Raw genomic sequence first — 25,148 nt, 5'->3', positions numbered from 1 at the left:
TTGTTTCAATTAAAAAAAAAAAGCTTTTCTATTTTTTTTCTCAGTAACTTTGTGAAACTCTTAGCCACCTATTGAGACCATAAATCCACTGAAAAATAATAGCTTTTCTTATACCAGCCATGAATCCACTGATAAACCAGAAAACAAGTCCATTTACAATGGTCTCAAAAAAAAAAAAAAAACTTTAGGAATAAATCTAACCAAAAAGGTATTTTATTTTTTCTACAAAAAAATTACAGAACACCAAAGAAAAAAAGTGAAAGACCATAGAAGATCCCATGATCTTGGATAGGCAGAAGAAATATTGTCAAAATGGCCATATTATCAAAAGTGATCTACAGATTTAATGTAATCCCTATCCAAAGACCAATGTCATTCTTCAGAGAGCTGGAAAAAGAACAGTCCTAAAATTCACATGGAAGAAAAAAAGACCCAGAATAGCCAAAGCAATTTTGAGCAATAAGGACCATGCTGGAAAGAGCCAGGTGTGGTGGCGCACACTTGTAAATCCCAGCATTCGGGAGGCTGAGACCTGGAGGATCGTGGTTTGCAGACAGCCTCAGCTACTTAGTGAGGCCCTCCACAACACAGTGAGACCTGGTTTCAAAATAAAGAATAAAAATATGGCAGGAGATGTAGCTCGGAGGTCAAATGCCCCTGGGTTCCAACCCCAGACCCGAAAACTGGGTATAGTGGTGCACACCTATAATCCTAGTACTTGAAAGGCTAAGACAAGAGAATCCAAGGTTTGAGAACAGCCTCAGCAACTTTGTGAAACTCTTAGGCACCTACTGAGACCCTGTTTTAAAACAAAAAAAGAACTGGCTGACTGTGTAGTTTGGAGGTAGAATGTCCTTGGATACAATCCTCAGTCACTCACACACGCACACATGCACACACACACACACACACACACACACACACACACACACACGAACCATGGTGGAGTTATCACAACACCTGATTTCAAATTATACTATAGAACTATAATAACAAAAAAGCATAGTACTGGCATAAAACAGACACATAGATATAACCTCTTTTAGATAATGGTTACAAATTCTTAAGTTCATAAAATTAAAACAAACAGGGGGGTGTGGAAGATGGTGGTGGCTGTAGCCATAGCGGCAATGGCCGAAAGCGGCCGAATAGGACATGTATTCCTCTGAGAAATCCCAGACAACAGATTTTGGTTTAATATCTGATTGGGATAACATATAGAGACATTTCCAGCCATTACTTCCTATCTAAAATATAAAAGAGAGAAGAGATAGACCAAGATGGTGGCGGTGGCAGCAGCGGCCAGTATTTGGGAGAGGCAGATCCAATCCAATCCACCTTAAACTGTTGGAGAAATCTCCCTGAAAGCAGAATGCTCCTACGCCGCATGCTCAGGTATTCTGAACAACATACTATGTAAGAAAAATGTTCAGGAGGAAAACCAAGATGGTGGCAGCAGCAGCAGCAGCCAATATTTGGGAAAGGCAGACAGATTCAATCCAATCTACCCTGAACTTTTGAAGAAATCTCCCCAAAATTAGACTGCTCCTGCCCCACATGCTCAGGAACTCTAGACAATATACTATGTAAGAAAAAGGTTCAGGGTGCGTCAGAGGGCGCTCAGCACAGCCAGATCAGCTGGCACGCCAGGTGTCCCAGGAGACAACAGTGCTCCTGGCCGCCTCTGTGCAGCTCTGAGGGCCGGGGTGTGCTCGGAGCAGCAAAACCCATTCCCCATGGTGAAACTGTGAGCCTCTGCTCTTGGTGGGGAGATAAAACCAATTGCTGCTAAGCACTTGGGCCCCCAACTTCTGCAAAAGACACGTACTGTTTTATTAAAAAATATATATATTAAAGAGGGAGGCCGGGCGTGGTGGCGCACGCTTGTAATCCCCGCGCTTGGGAGGTGGAGACAGGAGGATCGCGCAGGTTCGAAGCCAGCCGTGCTGGCGTAAGAGACCCTGTTTCAAAAATATAAAATAGGTCTGGGAGTGTAACCCGGAGGAAGAAGGGCTTCCAGGAACCCCAGTACCACCAAAAAAAAAAAAAAAGAGGGAGGAAATGGCAGTGGCGCGGTGATGGCTGGCAGTGGCCGAATAGAACATACATTCCTCTGAGAAACCCTGGACAAAAGATTTTGGTTTAATAGCTGATTGGGACAACATACGGAGATACTGCTAGTCATGACTTCCTATCTGAAATGTAGGAGAGTGAAAAAATGGCAGAATTAGAGGCAAGACAGCAGCATGGCACCTGCTACTGCAAGGAAAGTGATTTTTGGAGGGACAACCCAGAAGAGATCAGAAAGTAGACTGCTCCTGCCACACATACACAGGAATTCTAACAACAACATACCCTAGAAGAGACTAAGAAGGCGGCAGTAGCAGTGACCAGTATTCAGGAGAGACAGAAATATCCAATCCAATCCACCTTGAACTTTTGAAGAAATCTCCCCAAAAGTAGACTGCTACTGCCCCACATGCCCCGGAACTCTGGACAACATACTATGTAAGAAAAAGGTTCATGGAGTCGGACTAAGATGACAGCAGCAGCCAGTATTCGGGAGAGGAAGATGGATCCAATCCAATCCACCTTGAATTTTTGAAGAAATCTCCCCGAAAGTAGACTGCTCCTGCCACACATGCTCGGGAATTTTGGATAACATACTATATAAGAAAAATGTCTCGGACGAGTCGGAGGGAGCTCCACCTGCATGGCCAGGCTGACTCACTATGCTGGGTGTCCCAGGAGAACTTGGCGCTCATGGCCGCCTCAATTTTCTGTGCTGTGCTGGGGGTGGAGATGTGCTTGGGGCAGTGGATTCCGCTTTCCGTGGTGAAGCTGTGGGCCTCCACTTTCAGTGGGGAGATAAAATCCATTGCTGCTAGGGATTCGGACTCCCAGCTTCTATAAATGATACGTACTGTTTTCTTCTAATAAAAAATAAATAAATAAAGGAAGGAAAAATGGGAACCTCTGTAGACATCTTGCTCACAGTAACTGGGACCGGAGCCTGCCCTGCAGCAAGGCTGGGTCTGGAACCAGTGTGGCCAGGCCCAGAGCCTGCCACATGGTGAGGACAGGTCTGGAGCCAACGAGGCTGGGCCCAAAGATAGCGAGGCCAGGCCTGGAGCCTATCACACGGTGGAGCTGGGACCAGGGCCTGCTCCACAGCAAAGGGCCAGCAAGTCTCTGCAACCATGCGGCCAGGAAGCACTAGAAGCTGCCGCTGTCTCGCCTCATCTCTCAGCAGATTCCCAGATCCAAGTGACCTCTATTTAAAAAAATTGGTTGTGAGTGGATCATCTTGTCAAAGTTACTCACCTTCTGGCTCTCAGGATTTCAATAAGTGGGAATCAGTGTGGAAATTAAAAGAACAACTTCCAAGGAAGAAAGAAACTGTAATTGATTGGATGTAGAGAAATAGAAGCTCTAATACATTATTGGTGGGATTGCAAATTAATGCAAACACTTTGGAAAACAGTATGGAAGAGCCTCAGAAGAAGGAAAACAAACTTACCATATGATCCAGCAATACCACCTCTGGGTATCTACCAAAAAGAATGAAAACCAAACTACCAAACTAATGCATGAGCAACCATGTTCATAGATGCACAATTCACCATTGCCAAACTGTGGAACCAGCCAAGAAGTCCTTCAACACATGAGTGGATTAAAAAACTATGGGATATGTACACAATGGAATTTTGCCCAGCCATAAAGGAGAACAAAATTATGGCATTTACACAAAAAATATGAAATCAGATGCTTTCCCTAATGTGCAAAAACTAGAGAGAAATGGGTAACAGGAGGAACTCTAGATGAAGAGGGGAACCTATAGAGGAGCAATTAAAGTGACCTATCTGAGATGGGAAGGGTGGAAGAGGGAAACTCTTTAAAGCACACGATGTACTTAAACATATCAAAGTCAATCAGGAAACCAAGCATGGGAAGGAGGGAGGAGGAGGGAAGGGGTTAGAGATTGGGTAAGGGCTGATTGGGTGATGTGTGTATGTATATCACCACAAGATTTTTTATCCCATTAAGATGTATGACTACAATGCACCAATAAAAAATTATTAAAAAATTAAAACAAACACAGATATAATCCTTATTTCTCTATGAAGCTAGTATGTATTGTGATGGGCCTTAGGCACTAACAACACATTTATTATCTATAATTTTTAATTATACCAGTGGCTCTCATTTCTCCTTCCCTATATATACATGCACATATTTAGACACACACGCATGCATATTTGCATAAACATACCACATTCACTTACTGCCAAAAATACCAACAGTTGATAAACGTGTGAATGCTTTTTTAAAATCAACTGATATTTTTCCAGAAAAAACACCCCTACATTTTTTTTGGTAAAGTGTAAATGCAAACATCCTTCAAGATCTATATATCTCTTTGTGAATATCTACACTTAGACAAAAATCCAAATTGTATTTTAATATATAACTTTACGGGCAGAATTATAGCAATCTATGTTGTTCATTTTTGCAATATTATTTTTATAAGCAAGAAAAAGATGATATAAAATTTATAGGGGAAAAACACTTACTATGTAGACACATTGTGCTAAGCTCATGAAAGTCCACAAATTTTAATTCCCTTTGTGCATATATTTGATGTTGAGCAGTGAAATGTTATACTTTAGGACAATAATAATTGTTAGGAAATTGGCATATTATAAGTTAAACGAGTGTTCAGAAGGTTATGTACACATGCCTCAAAGTCAAACAGCTAAACCACATGAAGTTAATATTACATACACTGTGTGTCAAGGAGACTTTTCCTCTGTTGTTACACAGAACTACATAGAGCCTTCTGATGACTGACTTCTATTAAAAAAAAAAAAACTCTAAAAGCTATGACTTAAATTTCCTGACATATATTACTTTTAACATAAGGGCCATGACACCAAAAGCTTGTTCTCCTATGGATTCCCATCAAAGAAATTTTGACTTCTGTGGTTTTACCCACAAAATTCCAAGGTTTCTTAGAACATGTTACCATAGAGTTGAAGTGTGACTCAAAGGCAAACATCCATTCTTCATGCACATATTAAAAATATTTTAATTATATCCTGTTTTTGTTCTTAATACAAGGTAAGGATATGTTTATGTGCTTAGATCTTAGTAGAAAACACAGATTACACAAAGAACAAAGACCTGACAGCATACCTAGAGGAAAAGTGATGAATACCAAGTTCTGAAAGAACCTAGAAAAGTACACACTTGTTTCAATAAAAATGACAAACAAATAAGTCCAAAGTGAATTCATAAGTTGTGTTTTTAAAAGCATTAGCCATCTTTGCAGGATGCTATGGAAACAATTCACTCTTCTGAAAACTGGTAGCAATAAAAGCAAATAATCAAACATTTATCTGTCTTTCCTATAGAAATGACATAGCAAGATAACCAGTATATTAACATCATACTTAATGATGAAAGACGGAGTTGCTTCAAACTAGGATCAGGAACAAGGCAATGGTACCTGCTCTTACCCTTTCTTTCCAACAATACTGGAGGTTTGACACACTGTAGCAGGCAAGAAAAAGAAATAAGAAGCATAAAGATCAGAAAGGAAGAAATAAAACTATCCCTATGCTATGATTGTTTATGTACAAAATCTCAAGGGACCTAAAAAGTAATTACTAGAAGCTATTTCTCCCTATTCTTCCTATCTGGTTAGTAGTCTAGGACAACAAATGGCTGTGGATACCTGCCTGGTACTTACCTTTGTCCAAAATGTGGACCTGATTCATCTTTCTGCTGTGCATTCATTCATTACTGAGCTCTTTCTCTGTGCTAGGCCCACAGTAGTTGGCAGGGGATCCTGCTACATATTGTCAGAAGCCCTCCTTCAAAGGTATCAGACCCTGACTGGCTACTGAGGACTCATGTAGCTGTCAATCTGGCCACAGATTGTGTGTTCTATACCAACTTAGGGGTTCAAATGAGAAGCCTAGACAATCCTAAAGCCCTAAGAGACACAGTCTCTACAGCCAGGTCACCTCCCATTAACTGTGTGACCTTTAGCTCAGCTTCAGCTCACTCGCTCCCAATGTTTTTCCTGTTGCTGAAAATCTAGTATGTTCCATATCCTTTCTTGTGGGGACCCATAACCCTTCACAATCTATGCTGAAGATGAACTCTAATAAAAAAAATTCTAACCCCACTCCCCTAGTATACACACGGACACACACACACACACACACACACACATACATATACTGCACACACATACACAATAAGGAAAAACAAGCAGATACAAGAAACCAGAATTATGATACCAAGAAGTGCAAACAACAGAACAGAGATGAGTAAATTATTTCTATAAAAGGCCAGATAGTAAATACTTTACTCTTTTCAGGTTACATGTGATCTCTGCCAAATTTTCTATCTTCTCTCTTTCTCTCTCCTTCTATTTTGTAACAATCCATCTAAATTTTAAAAATCATTTGTTGGAATAAAAGGAAAGCAAATGTTAAAAAAATAATTTTTACCTCATGACCCCTACAAAAATAGGTCATAGGGAAGGAAAGAAGGTAAAAGAAGGCAATAGGAAAGGTGGACACAGTGAAGCTAGTTACGTTATATGCATGTATAAAGTTGCGACAATAAAACTCATTAATTTAGCTGGGCCTGGTGACACAAACCTATAATCCTAGTATTTGGGAGGCTGAGATACAAAGTTCACAGGTTCAAGGACAGCCTCAGCAAGATAGCAAGACACTTAGGAACCTAGTGAGACCCTGTTTCAAAAAAACATTGAAAAAGGCCTATGGTGTAGCTTTAGGGGTAGAATGCCCTTGAGTTCAATCCCTGGATCCACAAAAATATATGCATATATATCTTATATTATTAATATGCAATAATAGGTATAATAAAAAATAAAAATATAGTGGTTAAAATAAAAACAGACCACTGTTCAGATCTGGCCTATACATCACAGTTTTGCTATAACGAAACCATCTGTAATGGAAAGATGAAAACAACTCAATCTGGGAGCAGGTAAGCAAAGAGTAGAATTTACAAGACACCAAACACAACTTTTAAAATTTTAAAAAAATGTTATTTAAAACCCAATGCATATGTCAAAATATCAGATTAGACGCCAAGATGCAAGTCAAGAACTAAAAGATATATCCATATTAAAAACACTAGAAACAGCCAAGAATGACAAAGAGAGAGAAAATAAGTAGTTAGAAACTCTGAAGTATAAAATGAGGATGTCCAATACATTGGTCACCATTTTAAAAGAGAGAAGAGAAAGAACGAAGAAGAGAAAATTACTATTTGCAGAGGTGACAATAAGAATTTCCCAAACTTAAGTTATAAATTATTCCTTAAACTGAAAATGCATATGGAATTCCTCCCGAGGAAAAGAATTTTAAAAATCGATCCTTAGGTATCACTAGGTTCACTATGATGTGTGGGTTGTGAAAGGTTAGAAGTAACTACAGAGAACAAAAAATTTTCTACAAAGAAGTTTAGAGTTTTCAAAATAAAAATTGATAGTTCAATATATCCAAGAAACAAGAGACCAGAAGACCAAAATCTTAAAGATGCTGAGGCAAAAAACAAACCAGCAGAAAATAACTTAATTTGTGTAGAATCAGTCAAAGCACCGTCGGAGAGGTAAATACAGCCTCAGACTCCAATAGAGAAGCTTGTTGCTTAGTGGTTTTAGCTCCAGTTCACTTCCATTCTGCCTAATACTCCTCTGGTTTAGTATTTATTTAGATGATTCTCCTAATATCTGGTATCTAGGCTCTCTCATGTTACCTCAAACTCATGTGGTCAGCAGTGGCTCACAACTCCACTCTCTACCGCAGCTGTCCCCTGCCCCTGTATTCCCAGTTCACACCCTGAGCAATCCAACCCCAGAAGTCCCCTCACCTTGCCCCAAACTACCCTCTATCCACGGCTGCTGCTTTCTGAACCATTTTTCACCCTCCTTAGGTCTTTGCCTCTGTTCCTATCCAGCTAAAATCCAATACTGATCAGTTTACATCCAGTCCCTTCTCCTGAAAGCTTCCATGTTTCCTTTATTTTATCAAGCCTGTCTGTCAAAAACCCACCTGCATCATCCAGAATATGTATACTAAAAAGCAAAAACCACCCCATAATTTCAGCGACTTAACATGAGAAAAATATACTCACTCATGAACAACACAGGGAGACAGAGGCTCCACCATGTGTAAATACACTACTTGATGACATCCTTGACCTCCAAGAGAACACGAGGGCCACTTGGGGCTGTTCTGCTACTTTCGCCTAGAAGTGACAGCTATCTTTCCACTCTACAGCATTGGCAGAAATAGCTATGTATTCTTGGGCAACTGCAAGGAAGCTGTGAAATATGAGGGAGTACCTGGAAATTCAGAGAACATTACATTGTCTCCACCCAACACCTGCCCAAGTGTAGCTTCCCATGCCTGCTTTCAAAGCTAATCATAAGACAGTGTGGCTATCCTGTGACCAAGTGGTAACACACGTGGGCATCAGCCTCTCTGCTGAGGAAGGCAGGACAGAGAAGACAGGCATGGGGCCAGACAGCATTACTGGGTAGCCTAACTGGCCCCAATCCCTTTCCAGGTATCTTGTTACATGATATTTTTAATATACTTATACTGGCACAATATAATTATATAATTATGAAGTTCATAATGATCAAAGCCTGCATGTACATAAAACTTGATGTGTTTAATTTAAATATCTTAAAATCTATCTGTAACTTTAAACCATTATAGTCAGTTTCTCTTTTCAAGGCCACATGCATTCTTACCATGGATAATACAAAATTACCATTTAATCATTTTTAAGTATACAGTACAGAGGTATTAAATACATTCCCACTATTGTGTAACTATCACTATCATCCATCTCCAGAACTTTTTCTCTGTTCACACTGAAACTATATCTATTAACTATTAATTTCTCCCTTCCTTGTCCCTGGCAAACACCACTCTGCTTTCTGTCTCTATGAATTGGACTATTCTGGCTAGGTACCTCCTTTAAGGGGAATTGCACTGTATTTGTTCTTTTGTCACTAGCTTATTTCATTTAGCACAATGTTTTCAAAGCTCATCTAGGTCCAAGCTTCCTTACTTTTCTAAAGGCTGAGTAATATTAATTTGTATGTATGGAACACATGTTCTTTACCCATTTGTTCATCAGTGGACATCTGATTCAGTGGCCAAATTCATTTTTACTTTATATAGAGTTCTTTGCTGATACAAAAAAAAAAAAGCCTCAGAAAGCTTTACATTAAAAAGGTGATTTCCATACATCTTTGTGTTGCATTAAAAATAATTTCAAAAGCTCATGAAAGATCCTGGAGCATCCGGTTGCAGTGAGAGGGGCAGTGAGGACCCTGAGGGCAGCCTGACGGCCCTCTGTGCACCCACGAACCTGGCTAGCCCAAGTGGTGAGGTCGGCGCCAGCCAGCTGCTTTTCACCAACTTCAACCAGGACAACACAGCAGTGAAAAAGACAGCAAGAGCAGCTGGTCACAGTCATCTCGCTTTTGCCTGGCCCCTAACTGTTGGTAGTAAGTCCCATATAAATTTTTCTACCTTTTGTCTGTGGATAAGCTGGAACAGATCTAAGAATGCAGTTTACACTAGCAACAATCTGAACACTTTCCCAAGAGTTGAGGCTGAAAATTAACAAATTGCAGTGTTGCCAAGAACCACAGATCCAGTAGAGGGCACTGCCAATCAGAAACTCCTGAAGGCACAGCACACCTTGAGGAAGCCCTGGACAGCCTGATGCTGCCTCCTGCAGTGGACGTTATGATGGCCCCGGTCTGCATCTTCGCACACCTTCCTTCCGTTTCTAGCATGTATGCACACCTCACTCTCCCACCACATGGGTCTCCATGAGTGCCACTAAATTGCTGATGTGGGCCTTGAACCTGTAATCTTTCTGACTCAGCCTCCCAAGTAACTAGGCTCATAGGCATCACCATGGCAGAGGGACCTCTAAAAGGGCTTCTACTTTCATGGGAACTTTCATCTCTTCAGTTGTTCCACTCACTCAGCACCCATGTCTCTCTCACACATTTATCAAACTTTAAGTTGATGCTGTATCACAGAGGCGCCAAAGACATACCATGAAAAAGGACAGATTTTCAACAAATGGTACTGGGAAAACTGGCTGTCCATATGTAGAAAAAAGGAATTAAACTCTATCTTCTCCATCCTGCACAAGAATAACTCAAGATGGTTTAAAGACCTAGAAATTATACCAAAATGTTGAAATTGTTAGGAGGGGATTAGGACCAAGATTCCAATATAGAGGTACAGGTAGAAACTTCCTCAATAAGAGTCCTAAAGCTTAGGGTGGGGATTAATGAGTGGGATAGCATTCAATTAAAAAGCTTTTGTGTAGCAAAGGAAACCATCAGGATTCTACAGAGAAAGTCTAAAGAATGAAAGATCTTCGACACTTAGCATCTGACAAAGGTCTAATATTCCAAATATATAATTAAAGAGCTTAACATTAAGAAAACAACTCAATCAAAAAATGGGTCACTGAACTGAATAGACTCTTCAAAAAAAAAAGAGATGCAAATGGCTAACGAAAATATGAAAAAAAAAAAATGCTCAACATCTTTAGCAATCAGGGAAATGCAAATTAAAAGGACACTAAGACTCTAACTCCAGTTAAGATGGCAAGCATCAAAAATACAAGTAATAATAAATGCTGGCGAGGATGTGGGGAAATAGGAACTCGATTACATTGTTGGTGGAACTTCCAACTAACACAGCTGCTTTGAAAATCATTGTGAAGTTTCCTCAGAAGATTGGAAATGAAACTACCATATGACCCAGCAATGGCAGTACTGGAAGCTTCCCAAAGGAAATGAAATCAGAATATTATGATACTTAAATTTCCATGTTCATAGTGGCACAATTTATAATAGCAAAACTATCAAACAGTCTAGGTGTCTGTCAGCAGATGAATGCAACACAAAACTTTGGTGTATATACACAATGGAATTTTACTTAGCCATAAAATAATCACACCATTTGGAGGAAAATGGGAACTCAAGAATATTGTATTAAGTATGTGTATACAGTCTCAAAAAAATGAGCTGTTCTCTCTTATATGTGGAAACTAGAGACACAAAATGGAAATAGAGCAACATCAGATATATAAGCAGAGACTCCAGGGGAGTGACTGAGGGGGATTAAGGAAGGGAGGGTAGGGACCAAATCATAAATAACGCAGTAGTAGAAATAATGCTATGAATGACCATAAAGTTCTAATTTCAAAGACATGAGGGGTGAAGGTGGGGTGGGACCCAGTGGGGAGTACACCAAGAGTTGTGTATATGTATTTTTTATACTCTGCACTCCAATATGATGTAAAATTACAACATACCAAATAAAAAATAAAAATATCTTTGTGTGTGTGTGGAGGGGGGGGGGGGTCTGGGGATGGAACCCAGAAGCATTTGAGCTACACCCTTTACCCAGTTTTTTTTTTAACCTTTATTTTGAAACAGGGTCTCACTGAGTTGCAGAGGGCCTCACTAAATAGCTGAGGCTGTCCACGAAACACTATCCTCTGATCTCAGCCTCCCAAATGCTGGGAAAAAATAAAAATATCTTGATGAGAAAAAAAAATCTCATGTAGATGTATTTAACAGATGCCATTAGCAGAAATACATAAAAAATATCATTTGGCCTAAATAAGAACATTTATTTTAACTCAGTTTTGGGGGCAGAAAACCAATAATATATTTAATTACTTTCAACAACTAAATTTATTTTTAATTTGTTTGAATAAAGGAGAGTAATTGTGTTAAAATACTTTATGTTGACTGAACATGGGAGTCTTACATATGTAAGAGTCCCTTTTATCCATCTAAAGGATGACTGCTTTCTTAAACCACGTGGTAACACTTCAGGGAGGCCATCTTTGAAACATCTGTTTGTGGGTTTAAAATCCAGAAAAAAAAGTCAGCAAAACCCTAAGGAGACTAGAAGAGTTAATAGGGTATTTTTATTTCCCCCTCATCGAGATGTTTCCAACAATGTCATCATTTTCGTAGTAAATGCATGGGCTGGCATTACAAATATCTTCTATATCTTCACTAAAGAGAAATCTGAGCTCTCTGGGTCAAACAGTATGTTTCTGTTTAAAAGAGAATAGCTTAGACATTTTATTTACACAATTCACTCATATACTCTCTCTCTCTCTCTCTCTCTCTCTCTCTCTCTCTCACACACACACACACACACACACACACACACACACACACACTTTAAAGTCTATAGGGCAGGAGTTTCTATTATTTATTCTGTAGTCAGATTCATGTATGAAACCAAATGGGTGTTTCCAGGACTCTTGAACCCTAGCTATAAAACAGGTGCCAACTACATTGCAGGGAGGTTGTAAGAAAAAAATGATACAGTGCACATAAAGCATTTGACATGGAATCAGTCACATAGGATGCCTGATTAGATACTTCAATGAGGCCAGGTGTGGTGGTGCACACTTGTAATCCCATTTGGGAGGCTGAGACAGGAAGATCATAAGTTCATGGCCAGCCACAGCAAATTAGTGAGGCCCTCTGCAACTTAGTGAGGCCTCTTTTAAAAAAAAAAAAAAAAAAATAGGGCTGGGAGCATCCATTAGAGGTAAGAATGCCCCAGAGTTCAATCCCCAGCACTATATATACATATACACTAAAATGAGGATAATGACTATGACTCCCAACTAGCTTGACAATCACTTAGATCCTAGAATAGAATTAAGAAGTTTATCTTATGATTTGTAATTTGAAAGGCCATGCTTCAAGGCAAATAAAGACTTCACATAAAGGTCAAAATGACAACCAATGCAAACCTCCTGTTACCAAAACAAAACATAATATAGTAACTTTAGTCTGGCAGAAACCTTTATTCCAGGACTGTGGGTCCTACATGAAATTTGCTTGTAGCTTCTAATTTTTCCCTATTTTCTATCATAAATACTTTTTTTTTTTTTTTTGGTGGTACTGGGGTTCCTGGAAACCCTTCTACCTCTGGGCTATACTCCCAGACCTACCTATTTTTTATATTTTTATTTGGAAACAGGGTCTCTTAAGCCAGCGCAACTGGCTTGGAACCAGTGCGATCCTCCTGTCTCCACTTCCCAAGCGCGGGGATTACAAGCGTGCACCACCACACCCGGCTTAAATACTTTTTTGTTTTTTCTCACAGGTTTAATGCCCAACTTCAGAATGCTACTCTTGCATGGTCCCCTACATCTCACCTACGGGGATCTGGAGCGCATAAGAGGTAATAGTGAATGTGAACAGATGCCACAGGGGTTTACCTCACCTGACTTTCACCACATGTTCAGTTTTTCTACACCAGTTCTAATGACAGATGGAGTCTTCAAATTAAGATACTGAAATACGGGTAATAGAGCAAACTCAGTAAAATCAGATGGTCAGATTATGTTTTACTTCCAAAAGGTAAAAGTAACATACTGAAAAGATTTTCAGTAAGGACGAAAAACAAAAAATTAGCAACCTTTTGCTAACACTTATGTTAACTGATTGTTTTCAATCTTTTTTGTCTTTATGGCATGCCATGGAAGCAGTAGCAATGGTATCAGCCACACTGTTACAAAAGCAAATTTAAATGGGCCTAATGGTTCCAGATTTTAAAGTAGTGCTAAAATGGTTAAGGATGATCTCAAAATGAAATTAGGATTTTTCAGTATAACCCATAATCTCACAGATCTTTCTCCCCTTTGGCCGACTTTATTTCTTCTTTAAACCACTTTAACCTCAATTCTGATACAAAGACCCCCAGAGGGGGGAAAGTAGAGTTGCATTTGCAGGAGACATAACCCACATTCCTAGGCAGCCTGCACAGGAAAGCACAGGGCCAGCAGCATGGAAAGCACACATTCAGTAGGTGCCAAGGCATGCCACACAGCTCCAAGGATCCTTGATGATTCTGAAGTATTCATGTCATCTTATAACTGCTGCCATTCACTCAGTGTGGCTGGTGGGCATCTTTCAACACATCCCCTGTGAGAAGTCCACAGGGACAAGTAAGTAATGAAGGAAGGCCTTTCCAAATTTAAAAGGAAACATTTGGTACTTCAGTTTCCAGTATTGCGACATCTCTTTTTCAACAAAGAATTTATTACGCAGTACGTCACCTTTTTCCTGTCGGATTTACTGCCAATTTTGGAGCTGGGCTACTCTTGGTTTTCAAGCCTGTCTTGTGAAATTAAAGAGAAGACTGCCTTAAAAGTGATAGAACACACATGATTTTAGTCTTCACAGTGTCCCCATGGTTATCAAACCTGGAATCTATTATATGCAAAAGGAAAAATAAGAAGTTTTATAAAGAGATGAAATAAGTGGTGAAGATGTCTAATCCAGTCAAGCCCGAAGGTTATACAGCTCGCCAACACACAGTGTTTCTCAAGGATATATTCAGTTCTCTTTAGTCTATAACCATCATCATACTTTGGGTACTTTTAGTAATATATCCAAAACAACTCAGGTTTTTCCACTTTTCTTAATAAATAAGTAACCAAAAGAAACTCCATAATTTTACAATTACCACTAGGTCTTAGAGGTATCATTACTTAAGAACTAGGATGTTGTTAACACATGGTTTAGAACTTCATAATTACTTATCATAACAGAAAGACACATTAAGACAGTTTTAATTTAACATAGAGAAATATCTCATCTGAAGCATAGGGCCAAGTATATAACATGTACACTAAATGTTTCCTATTGATTTATTTTTATCATTATTATCTAGCTATATGGAAAAGGTATGGCCAAACTTCAAATCTTTCAACTGTCTGAATAAGTAACATCATTAATGAGAAAAGTTTCATTTTATGAATGTAGTGTTTTCATAGATGAGAACTATTTGAAGGAAACTAAAAGAATAAAAACCTTCAAGAAAAATGGTGTAAACCCTTCGTGTAACCTGTCATGTCAGAGAAAGCAGGTGGTTCACAACACAGAACTGCTTTCCTCCTGCATCTTGAATTTATCAAATATTTGAGTGCCAGTACAAATAGGGAAATAAGGCATTATCTGCTCTAAATTAATTGAATTTAGCTAGGTTATAATACTATAATTAGAGCATAAGGACAAATGGACAAAGGCAAATAAAAAAAATCAGAGCTAACCACCGCCAGTAGATGTGTGTTCGTATCAAAGTTTCATCACTACTTACTGCATTTTTATAATTATTAATGCATATCAATTATACAAATCAATGAGTTTCACTGATATGTTATACATGCGTATCATGCTTGGATCATGTCTACCTTCCCTTCTGCCCTCTTCTCCCCTCTGCTTTCTTCTCCCTTCCCTAAAGTCCTTTACATCTTCCCTCTTCTATTTTCAAATAGTTTTTTAGTTTCTATATATAACAAAAAATATGTCATATTTATCTGTGTCTTGCTCTTTTTACCTACCATGATAATTTCCAATTCCACTATTTTATAGCAGTGGCATACTTTCACTATTCTTTATGGTTGAATAACACACCATTGCGTATACATAAATCACATTTTCTTTATCCATTCATATCCATTTCCTATCCATTCATATGTTGACTAGCATTTAAGGTAATTCCATAACTCTGCTACTGTGAGTACTTCCACAGTAAACATAGGTATGTAACTATCTTTTTGGTATGCTAATTTCCTTTCCTTCAGATAAATACCTAGGAATGAGATAGCTGGATCATAATGTAGTTCTCCTTTTAGGTTTTTGGGGAAGCTCCATACTGCCTTCCATATACTAATTTAACTCCTACAGTGTGAGCATTTCTTTTCTCTACATCTTCGCTAGCATTGTTTAATTTTTGATAACAGACATTCTAAATAAGATGGAGTTAAATCTTATGTAGGTTTGATTTGCATTTCCCTAATGGCTACGGATATTGAGCAGTTTTCATATATTTACTCACATTTGCAACTCTTTTGAGAATTGTCTGTTTGGGTCATTGGCCAATTTGTGATTGAATTATTTCTTCCTTTGCTTATTTTTAGTTCTTTAATATATTCTGTATATTAATCCTCTTTTGGATAAACAGCTGGCAAAGACTTCCTCCCATTTTGAAGACTGTTGCTTCATTCTGTGGATTGTTTCCTTTATAGTACAGAAGCTTTTTAATTTGATGCAATCCCATTAGTCAATTCTTTCTTTTTCCTGAGTTATTGGAGTCTTATTCAGGAAACCATTAGCTGTGCCAATATCTTGAAGTGTTTCACCTATGCTTTCTTTAGTAGTTTCAGTTTCAGGTCTTATATTGAGGTCTTTGATTCATTTCAAGTTGATTTTTATACAGGGTAAGAGATAAGGTTCTAGTTTCAATCTTCTACATGCTGATACCCAGGTTTCTTAGCACCATTTGTTGAAGAGGTTGTCTTTTCTCCTACATGTCTGTCTGGTGCCTTTCTCAAGAATCAGTGGGCTAAAGATGTGTGGGGTATTTCTGGGTCCTCAATTCCAGTTCCAGTGGTGTACATTTCTACTTTTTTGCCAATATCATACTGTTTTATTTATTAAGGCACTATGTTTTAAAATTGGGTATTGTGATGCCTCCAGCATTGTTGTTCTTGCTTAGGAATGTTTTGGCTATTCAGGTTCTTCTGTGGTTAGGTATGAATTTCAAGATTGTCTTTTCTATAGTTTTGTGAAGAATGACATTCGTACTTTAGTGAGTGTTACATTGAATCTGAAGACCAAATGCAGCAGTATTTATTTGGAATCTCTATTTTTTAATGTTCAATCTCTATGTGTTTGCATAATTTCTTTGGGTACTTTGCAGTTATGTTCTAGGTTTATTCCATTATGATCTTGTAAAATGCATAGAATTATTTCAATTTTGCTTCAATTTGCTACGGCTCACTTTATGGCCTAGCATGTGCTCTATTTTGGAAAAGGTTCATGTGTTGATGAAAAGAATGTATATTCTGCAATTACTGGATTGCATATTCTATAGATATCTGTTAAGTCCATTTGATCTATATTATAATCTAACTGGTGTTTCTTTACTGATTTCATTACAGGAGGGGTCTGAATTACATAATTATTGCTGAGAGTGGGTTATTGAAAGTATCCACTATTATTATATTAGGACATCTCTTTTCCTTTTTGCCCAGTAATGCTAATTTATATAATTAGGTGCTTTAATGTATAAAGTGTGTGTGTGTGTGTGTGTGTGTGTGTGTGTGTGTGTGTTAAATTGTGGTATCTATCTGATGACTTTTAAAGCAAGAAGCTCAGACAAGACCTTCTCAAGATGGCTCCTTGCCACTCAACCAGCTGCACGGTTGTACCGTCTCACCCTCTGGTATACTACCCAGACTCTCTGAGTTTCCCTGAGTCTCTGTCTCTCCACTACTGAACTTCCTCATTTCCTTACGGTTACCCACCTCAGTGAATAGCTGCTTTCCAGTTGTTTTGATTCTGTTTCAGGGAGAAGTGGGCAAATGCTGGGTACCTCTAATCTGCCATCTTTAATCTCCCACTAATATTGCATTTATCTGGGAAGCATACTACAGGTATAAACTATAGACTCACCAAACCTGATAACTTTGTCAGGGCAATTTCCATAAAAGAAATAACACTGTAATGCTCAGTTGGTGCTATTGCCCACCATCTCTCTGTGCAGGGGAACCACAGCCACAAAGAACCAGCTCTAGATGTAGAACCTGAAATGAGTCACTTGTGATCACTGGGCCTCACTCTCACATTTGAAAAACTAAATGGCTTAGGATAAATGTGTTTTTAATTCCTCACAAGATAAAATATCTATACCTGGATATACTTTTAGAACTTCAACAACTTTTAGATGATAATGTCATTATTCACATGATTTTAAAAAGTATATTTTTCAAGGATAAACAGAGGTTCCATACTCCTACCTATGTTTTGAGAGTAGGTAGGAAAAGATTATATACAAATCCATAAACCCAGTGGAATTTGGCATACAAATGATAATCCTCATCAGACAGAATTAGTTTCCTAATCATTATCAGTGGGAATGAGGGAAAACTATTTAGCTAGGGGTTGGGGGAGAGAACAATTCTCATGTGATTGCAACAAATGGCTGCTTCAATCAAAAACTTCTGAACATCACTCAAAATAGAATCTTAAAAACAGTAGCTTGTGTTCCCCATATTACAGTCATCATTGTTTCTAAAGCTTGCTGGTGTTTTTCTGTTTAAAGAAAAATATAAAATTCAGAAGAAAATTATTTAGAAGGCTTGCAGTTGGCAGATGACCTTCGAGTAAATTCTTTGCAAATATTAGTGAAGCAGATCATGGTGGCACATACCTGTAATCTCATTACTTGGGAGACTGAAACAGGAGAATCAGAGGCTGAATGCCAACTTCAGCAACTTAGCAACACCTTCAACAGCTTAGAGAGAAACAGTTTAAAAATAAAAAAATAAATGCCTGGGAATATGGCACAGATGTAGAATGCCCATGCATTCAACTGCTAGCACCCCCCCCGAGTATTAATTAATTAAACTATATATTTAGATTAAATTCAACTACAAAGAAATTAATTCTTAAGGGGAAGAGAAAAAGTCATTGACCTATTGATTCATTATTAATCTATCAACCTCTATATCAGGGACATTAAAAATATCTCATTAAGGCTTTGCGATTAACTTGAAAAGAAGATAATATCATCCCTACTTGACAAATAAGGACAAGATGAATGTTATGGTTAGATTACAGAATGTCTCCTGAAGAGCTCATGCATTCATGATCAGAGTAGATAATAATTAACTCAGGAAGGTTGTAATATGGTCAGTAGATAAATCGATTGTAGTAGATTTACTGGGTGGTAACCTAGGCAGATGGGGTAAGGCCAGGGAAGGTGGGTCCCTGGGGCTAAGGCCTTATGAACTGTGCTTGTGCCTTGGCGTCTCCTTGCTTGCTGCCTCTCTCTGTTTCTGGCCTCTATGATGTGAGAGCACAGCCTTGCTCTCTCCCTAGCTCTTATTCCTGATGTCATGCCCTGAGCTCCACAGACTATAACCTGACATGAACAGAACCCCCAAATTTCCAAAATTGTTAGCAAATAAATCTTCCTTCTGCCAGGTTTTGTGATCAGTTGTTTTAGGTTACAGGATTGAGAATGTTGACCAAGACAATGCAAAACTACAATTCTAAAAAACAAGTTTTATGGCTCCAAATAAAATAAATGTTCCACATCAGTTAATGGATAATCATATAAGTAAAGGAGAAACAAAGGCCCAAAGCCTTGAAAACTTCAGTCCACGATTGTGATCAAAGTAATTATTACCTGCAGATAAGTAGCTCAACCGGTCTGATACTAATACTTAGACTGTAGATAGGCCCCAATTTTAGCCACAAAGTTCTAGAAAGAGTTAACGCACCAAGCATATCCCAAAGGAACATTGTTAAAATTAATATTTCATTTTGCATCAAAGCTATTGTGTGCATTTTATTAGCCAAAAAAATCCAAGATCCAATTATAAATATCTATAAATATATACAAGTAACATAAACATTTCACTATATATATTGATATATATGTGGCATCAAGTCCACAAAAAGAATATGAAAAACACTAAGCTATATGATAAATTTATCCTATAACTAATAAACCAGCCATATATATTAAACATTTAATTAATAATTTTCTTAATGACTTAAAATTTAGAAATAAATTCTGGAAATAATTTAAGTGGCCAGGGCCTCTTTAAAAATTGAACAAGGAAGTTTGAGTAGATGTTATTTCTCAATAAATTCCTCTGTAGAAAGGAGCCGCAATATAAATCACTTCATTAGTTTTAAAGCCATACTCAGAGTTTTAAAACATTCAGTATTTAGAGGCCACATAGGGTAATAACATGGAAAAAAGTCTCAAATCAGCTTGCCAGTTTATCCCTTTCTCTATTCAACACAGAATCTAAGGTAGTTTTGAGGGTAAGAAAAAGCACAAAAGTTCTGAAGGAGAAAGGGGAAAATGGTAATCATATTATTTATGTAGATTAAAGATCTAAGGAGTACCAATATAGAAACTGCCCAAAATTTTCATTACTACCAATTAGCAGAATGAATATATAAGCAAATAGAAAAAGAAAAATGCAAATAAAGTTATGCTACCTGAAATACGTAGGTATAGATTCTAGAGAGCTCACAAATGCCAAGTTAAGAACCAATGCAGCTATAATTTTATGTAAAAATCTATAAATATATGATAAAGTCAATAGGTTAAGTTTTTATTTTGAGTGTTAATAAAAATACTACTTGGACCATGAACTCTGACAAAGGCAATAGTGACACCATCATCACCTAGAGACTAACATGAAAATTCTGAAATTAGATTATCATGTCAGAATCAGACCATTTTCTGTTAAAGAGAAAGAAGGATCCTTGGAGAAATACTTAGTTCTGGATTTGGTCAAAGACTTCAGAAAAAGTCTTAGACATCTTTTTATGCCTAAAAACAAAAAACTGTCAAAGATAAGAATGTTAAAGACCACAGAGGTCAATATAAGTGGGTTTCAGTGATAAAAGAGGGGAGAATTTTAATAATCAAGAGAATAATGGTTCCAACCCCCTGAACATGTCTTGAAAGCCTCCCAAATCGATACTTGGGATTTCCACTTCTAGTTGGGATGAAGAAATTTGCAAGAATTTGTCACTCCTACACCTTAACAATAGCATACCAGGTAAACTACAAAATCACAGTTGAAACAAAAACAACAAAATAAAAAACAGATAACAGGATGTGATGCAAATACATCTCAATGAAGCAATTCCCAAAAAGGAAGCATCTCTCCTAGGGGAAAAGGGACCCACAAGAGGAAAAGAGGTCTTTCGGAGGAAGCCGTGGACAAAGGAGAAATGCCCTGACTGAAAATGACTTTAACAAGCTTAAATGACCATGTGTGAATCAGAATCAAGAGAGGCCTCATTCACTGGGGAATGCATTCACAAATTCTTCTCTACAAGCCGTCACTAAGAGCTCTAAGCACGTGGAGCATGGCAGAAGAGGTGAGATAGCCACACCCTCAAGCATACAAATTCACACCCAAGTTAAATGCAGCAGTAACAAGCTGGAAGCTGGGAACAAAACAGGAGAGCTGAAGGAGACCTGGACACACAGAGTCATTATCCGGTAGAAGGGAGCAGCGAAAATCCCCCCAGGGCACCCTGAGTGGACTCTAAGTGCACCAGACTCATAATATGTGAGGGCAGAGTAGTAAGATGGAGCAAGTCTCACAGGCAGGTGAGAGCTTAACATCTTGCTGGTACACCACTTAGCTAGAATCCAGTATGTAAAAGAGGCAAAGGGAGAAATTCTCCCATGATTCCAAAAGCTGAGTGTTGGGCTATACAGAGATAGAAATCTCTGGAATTTTTCTGATGCTCAGATCCCAAGCTTTGCTAATGTAAAGTCCGGACTCTTGACTATCAAATTCACTCATCTTTAGATACTGCAATTGTTATGGTTTTGGACTGTGACTGTTACTGTCTGGGGGAACTGTCCCCAGGGATCTTTGTTAGACCCCTGGGAATAATTCCCCCCAAAATCCAAAAAACGCAGGTTCTTTTCCTGAGCTAAGAATAAATATGCAATATCCCAGACTCTTGCTGAAGTTTAAAGAAGTTTATTAAAAACATAGAAATGCATTAGACAGTTACAGCTGAAACATGAGGGAGTGCTTCGAACAAAATCACCAAAGTACAAAACACGGAACAGACTTTTTAAACACATGACATCCTCCATCTTGTTTCACGTAATTCTGACATAGTAAAAGTCCCTATAAAGTTCCTCCCCTTACTTTTCCCGCCCAGGTGTCTCCTTTCTTGAAGCTTGACCCCCTCCTACCATCCTCGTTAGATTATCCAATTATGTAAACCTATCTTTAGAATGAGGAAGTCCTAGCTCCCCTTTCCTAAGGACTTGATAATTACCTTTAGCTAGGTTAATTTACATTAGAATAGTTGCCTGCTTCTTGGCAGAAACCAAGTCCTTTAACAGATCTGCCCCCTTAATAATCAGAGCTTTCTCAAATCTTCCTAGGCCATTCCCAATACCGGGACAGCAATCATCCAGTATCTAAAGCCAGGGGTGGACTGCATTCACTGCTGCAAGAATATCCATTCCCAACTCATCTCCAGATAGAACTGATTCAATTTGTCTTATGAGATGCAATCAAAAAGTAGGACACCATTTTAGAGCAACAAGTACTTGCTTCATCTCTGCTGTTTTTCAAATGTAATGTTTAACATGTAATCAATATTTATAAGACATAAAAAGTAAGAAATAATGTGACCAGGAACAGTCAACAGAAGTAAATTACCAATGGCCCAAATGTTGAATTATCAGGCAAGAGTTTTAAAATAGAATAGTTTATATAATTAACAAGTGGTTAATCATGAAAAGATGGAAAATTTCAGCCTAAAAAATTTATGAAAATAAAAAATGCACACAATGGACTTAAGGACAAACAAATTATAGCACCCAAAGAATCAGTGAATTTGATACAGTCATGAGAAATTATCCAAACTAAAACACAGAAAAGAAAAAAAATGAATAAAGAGGAACAGAGCATCAGCCCATCTCTGTAGGACAATACCAAATGCATATGGTGGAAGGCTCAGGAGTAAAATAGAGAACAAAACTGTACCGGTATTGGGAATGGCCTAGGAAGATTTGAGAAAGCTCTGATTATTAATAAATATATTTAAAAAATAATTGTGTAAAAATGGCAGACCTGGGGAAAGCCTTGGTTTTGGTTTCAGCCAGGAAGCAAACAGCTATTGAAACTTAAATTGACTTAGCTGAAAGTAATTAGCAAGTTGATAGAAGAGGGGAGCTAGGACTTCCTCTTTCTAAAGACAGGTCTACATAATAATTGGATAATCTAGCTTGAATGGGAGGAGGGGTTGACTTTTGGAAAAGGAGAAAAATGGACGTAAACTCAGTTCAGCAGGAAAAGTATGGGGAGGAACTTTACTGGGACCTTTACTATATCAGAATTATGTGAAACAAGATGGAGGATGTCATGTATAGAAAGTCTGTTCTGTGTTTTCATTTGAAGCACCCCCTCATGTTACACATGGATAACACAAGGCTGTAACTGTCTTTTGTACTTCTATCTTTTTAATAAACTTCTTTATATCTTCAGCAAGAGTCCGGGCTATTGCATATTTATCCTTAGCTCAAGACAAGAACCCGTGGTTTGGGGGTGGGGGGATTATTCGCAAGGGCCTAACAAAGGTCCCTGGGGACAGTTCCCCCAGACAGTAACAGTCACAGTCCAGAACCATAACCAAAACAGAGTAGCTAAAGATAAGATGACTAAAATTTTCCAAATGTAACAACTCACTATCTCAAAAAGTTTATCAAAGCCCAAGAAGGTTAAATACAAAGCTATCACACCTAGAGATGTTATCGACAAGTTGCTCAAAATGAAAGGAAAGATATAAAAACCAGACAGGAAAAAATTATTACATAGAAGGAACAACTATAAAAGCCTTTCACCAGCAATAATGGAAGTAAAAAGATAAGTTGATATTTTTAGATTACCAAAGGGAAAGGTAAGCACATGGGATTCTCTATGTAAAGAAAATATCCTCAAAAGTTAAAGGGAAGCCGGGCATGGTGGCGCACACTTGTAATCCCAGCATTCGGGAGGGTGAGACAAGGATCATGGTTTGCGGACAGCCTCAGCTATTTAGTGAGGCCCTCTGCAACTCAGTGAGACCCAGTTTCAAAATAAAAAAATAAAAAATAGGGCAGAGGGTGTAGCTCGGAGGTCAAATGCCCCTAGGTTCCATCCCTAGACCCACAAAATTAAAAAAAAAAAGTTAAAGGGAAATAATGACATTAATAAAGTTTAGAAGATTCATCACCCACACACTTGAACTACAAAAATACTAAAAGGCATTCTTTAGGCTAAGAGAAGCAATGACAGAAAGAAACTCTTAGAGGAAAGAGCCCCAGACAGGGGAACCAGTTGGATACATTTTAAAAAATTATTATGAGTCTGTGTGTCCAAGTGGCATGTGCATGTATTTTTTTTTCCCCAATACTGGGGATGGAACCCAGGGACATTCTACCTCCAACCTACACCTCCAGCCCTATTTTTATTCTTTATTTTGAAACAGGGCCTTACCAAGTGGCAAAGGCCCTCAGCGATCCTCTTGTCTCAGCTTCCCAAATGCTGGGATTACAAGCGTGCGCCACCACACCTGGCTAATTCTTTATTTTTTGAAACAGGGTCTCACTGAGTTGCAGAGGGCCTCACTAAGTAGCTGAGGCTGGCCTCAAACTGTGATCCTCTTGTCTCAGTCTCCCAAATGCTGGGATTACAAGGGTGTGCCACCACACCTGACACATGTATTTTTTTTTATCATTTTGAATTATACTGCATCAATAAATGTATAAAAAGAGACAGGGAGGAAGAGGAAAGGGAGAAGAGAAAAGAGAAAGAGGAAAAGAGGAAGAGGAAGAGTGTGTGAGTTGTGTGTGTGTGTGTGTGTGTGTGTGTGTGTGTGTGTGTGTATGTCTGTGTGTAAATTACTTTAAAAAACAACTGCCAGCCCACTGTGGTGGCTGGTGGCACCCAAGTATAATCCCAGTACTTCAAAGGCTGAGAGAGGAGAATTGAAGGGTCATAGCCAGACTTAACAATTTATTGAGACCCTCCACAACTTAGCAAGACCCTGTTTCAAAATAAAAAATAAAATAGAGCTAGGAGGTATAGTCCAGAGGTAAAATGTTCCTGGGTTTAACCCTTAGTACCACCAAACAAAAAACAAAAAATAAAACACCTAGCAACTTAACACAAAAAAAGTGACAATGCCTTGCGGAGTTTCTAATACAATATGGATATTAAAATACATGCACAGAGCTAAAGGGTGGGAAGAAGATAATGTATTTATACATTAAAAGCTTACTGTTGGCAGGTGTCAGGGCACATGCTTGTAATCCCAGTGCTTGGGAGGCAATGACAGGAGGATTACAGGTTCATGGCCAGCTTCCACAACTTAGAAAGGCCTGCTGCACCTTAGTGAGGCTGTTTCAAAAATACAAAATAAAGCTGTGTGGTGACGCACGCGAGGCTAAGACAGGGGGGTA

The 25,148-nt window shown here is 38.4% G+C and overlaps 1 protein-coding gene across 3 annotated transcripts in view; it reads right to left on the bottom strand.

The window, feature by feature from the left end:
- The window catches only part of TASP1 (taspase 1), a gene marked incomplete at both ends in the record, with an annotated part of 259,575 nt that overhangs the window by 95,432 nt on the left and 138,995 nt on the right, over positions 1–25,148 (bottom strand). The gene's annotated exons all lie outside the window — the stretch shown is intronic.

This window comes from Muscardinus avellanarius, assembly GCF_963383645.1.
Source record: "Muscardinus avellanarius genome assembly, chromosome: 19".
Taxonomy (NCBI): domain Eukaryota; kingdom Metazoa; phylum Chordata; class Mammalia; order Rodentia; family Gliridae; genus Muscardinus; species Muscardinus avellanarius.
The sequence above is the reverse complement of the archived record's forward strand: the minus strand, read 5'-3'. Positions and strand labels throughout refer to the sequence as shown.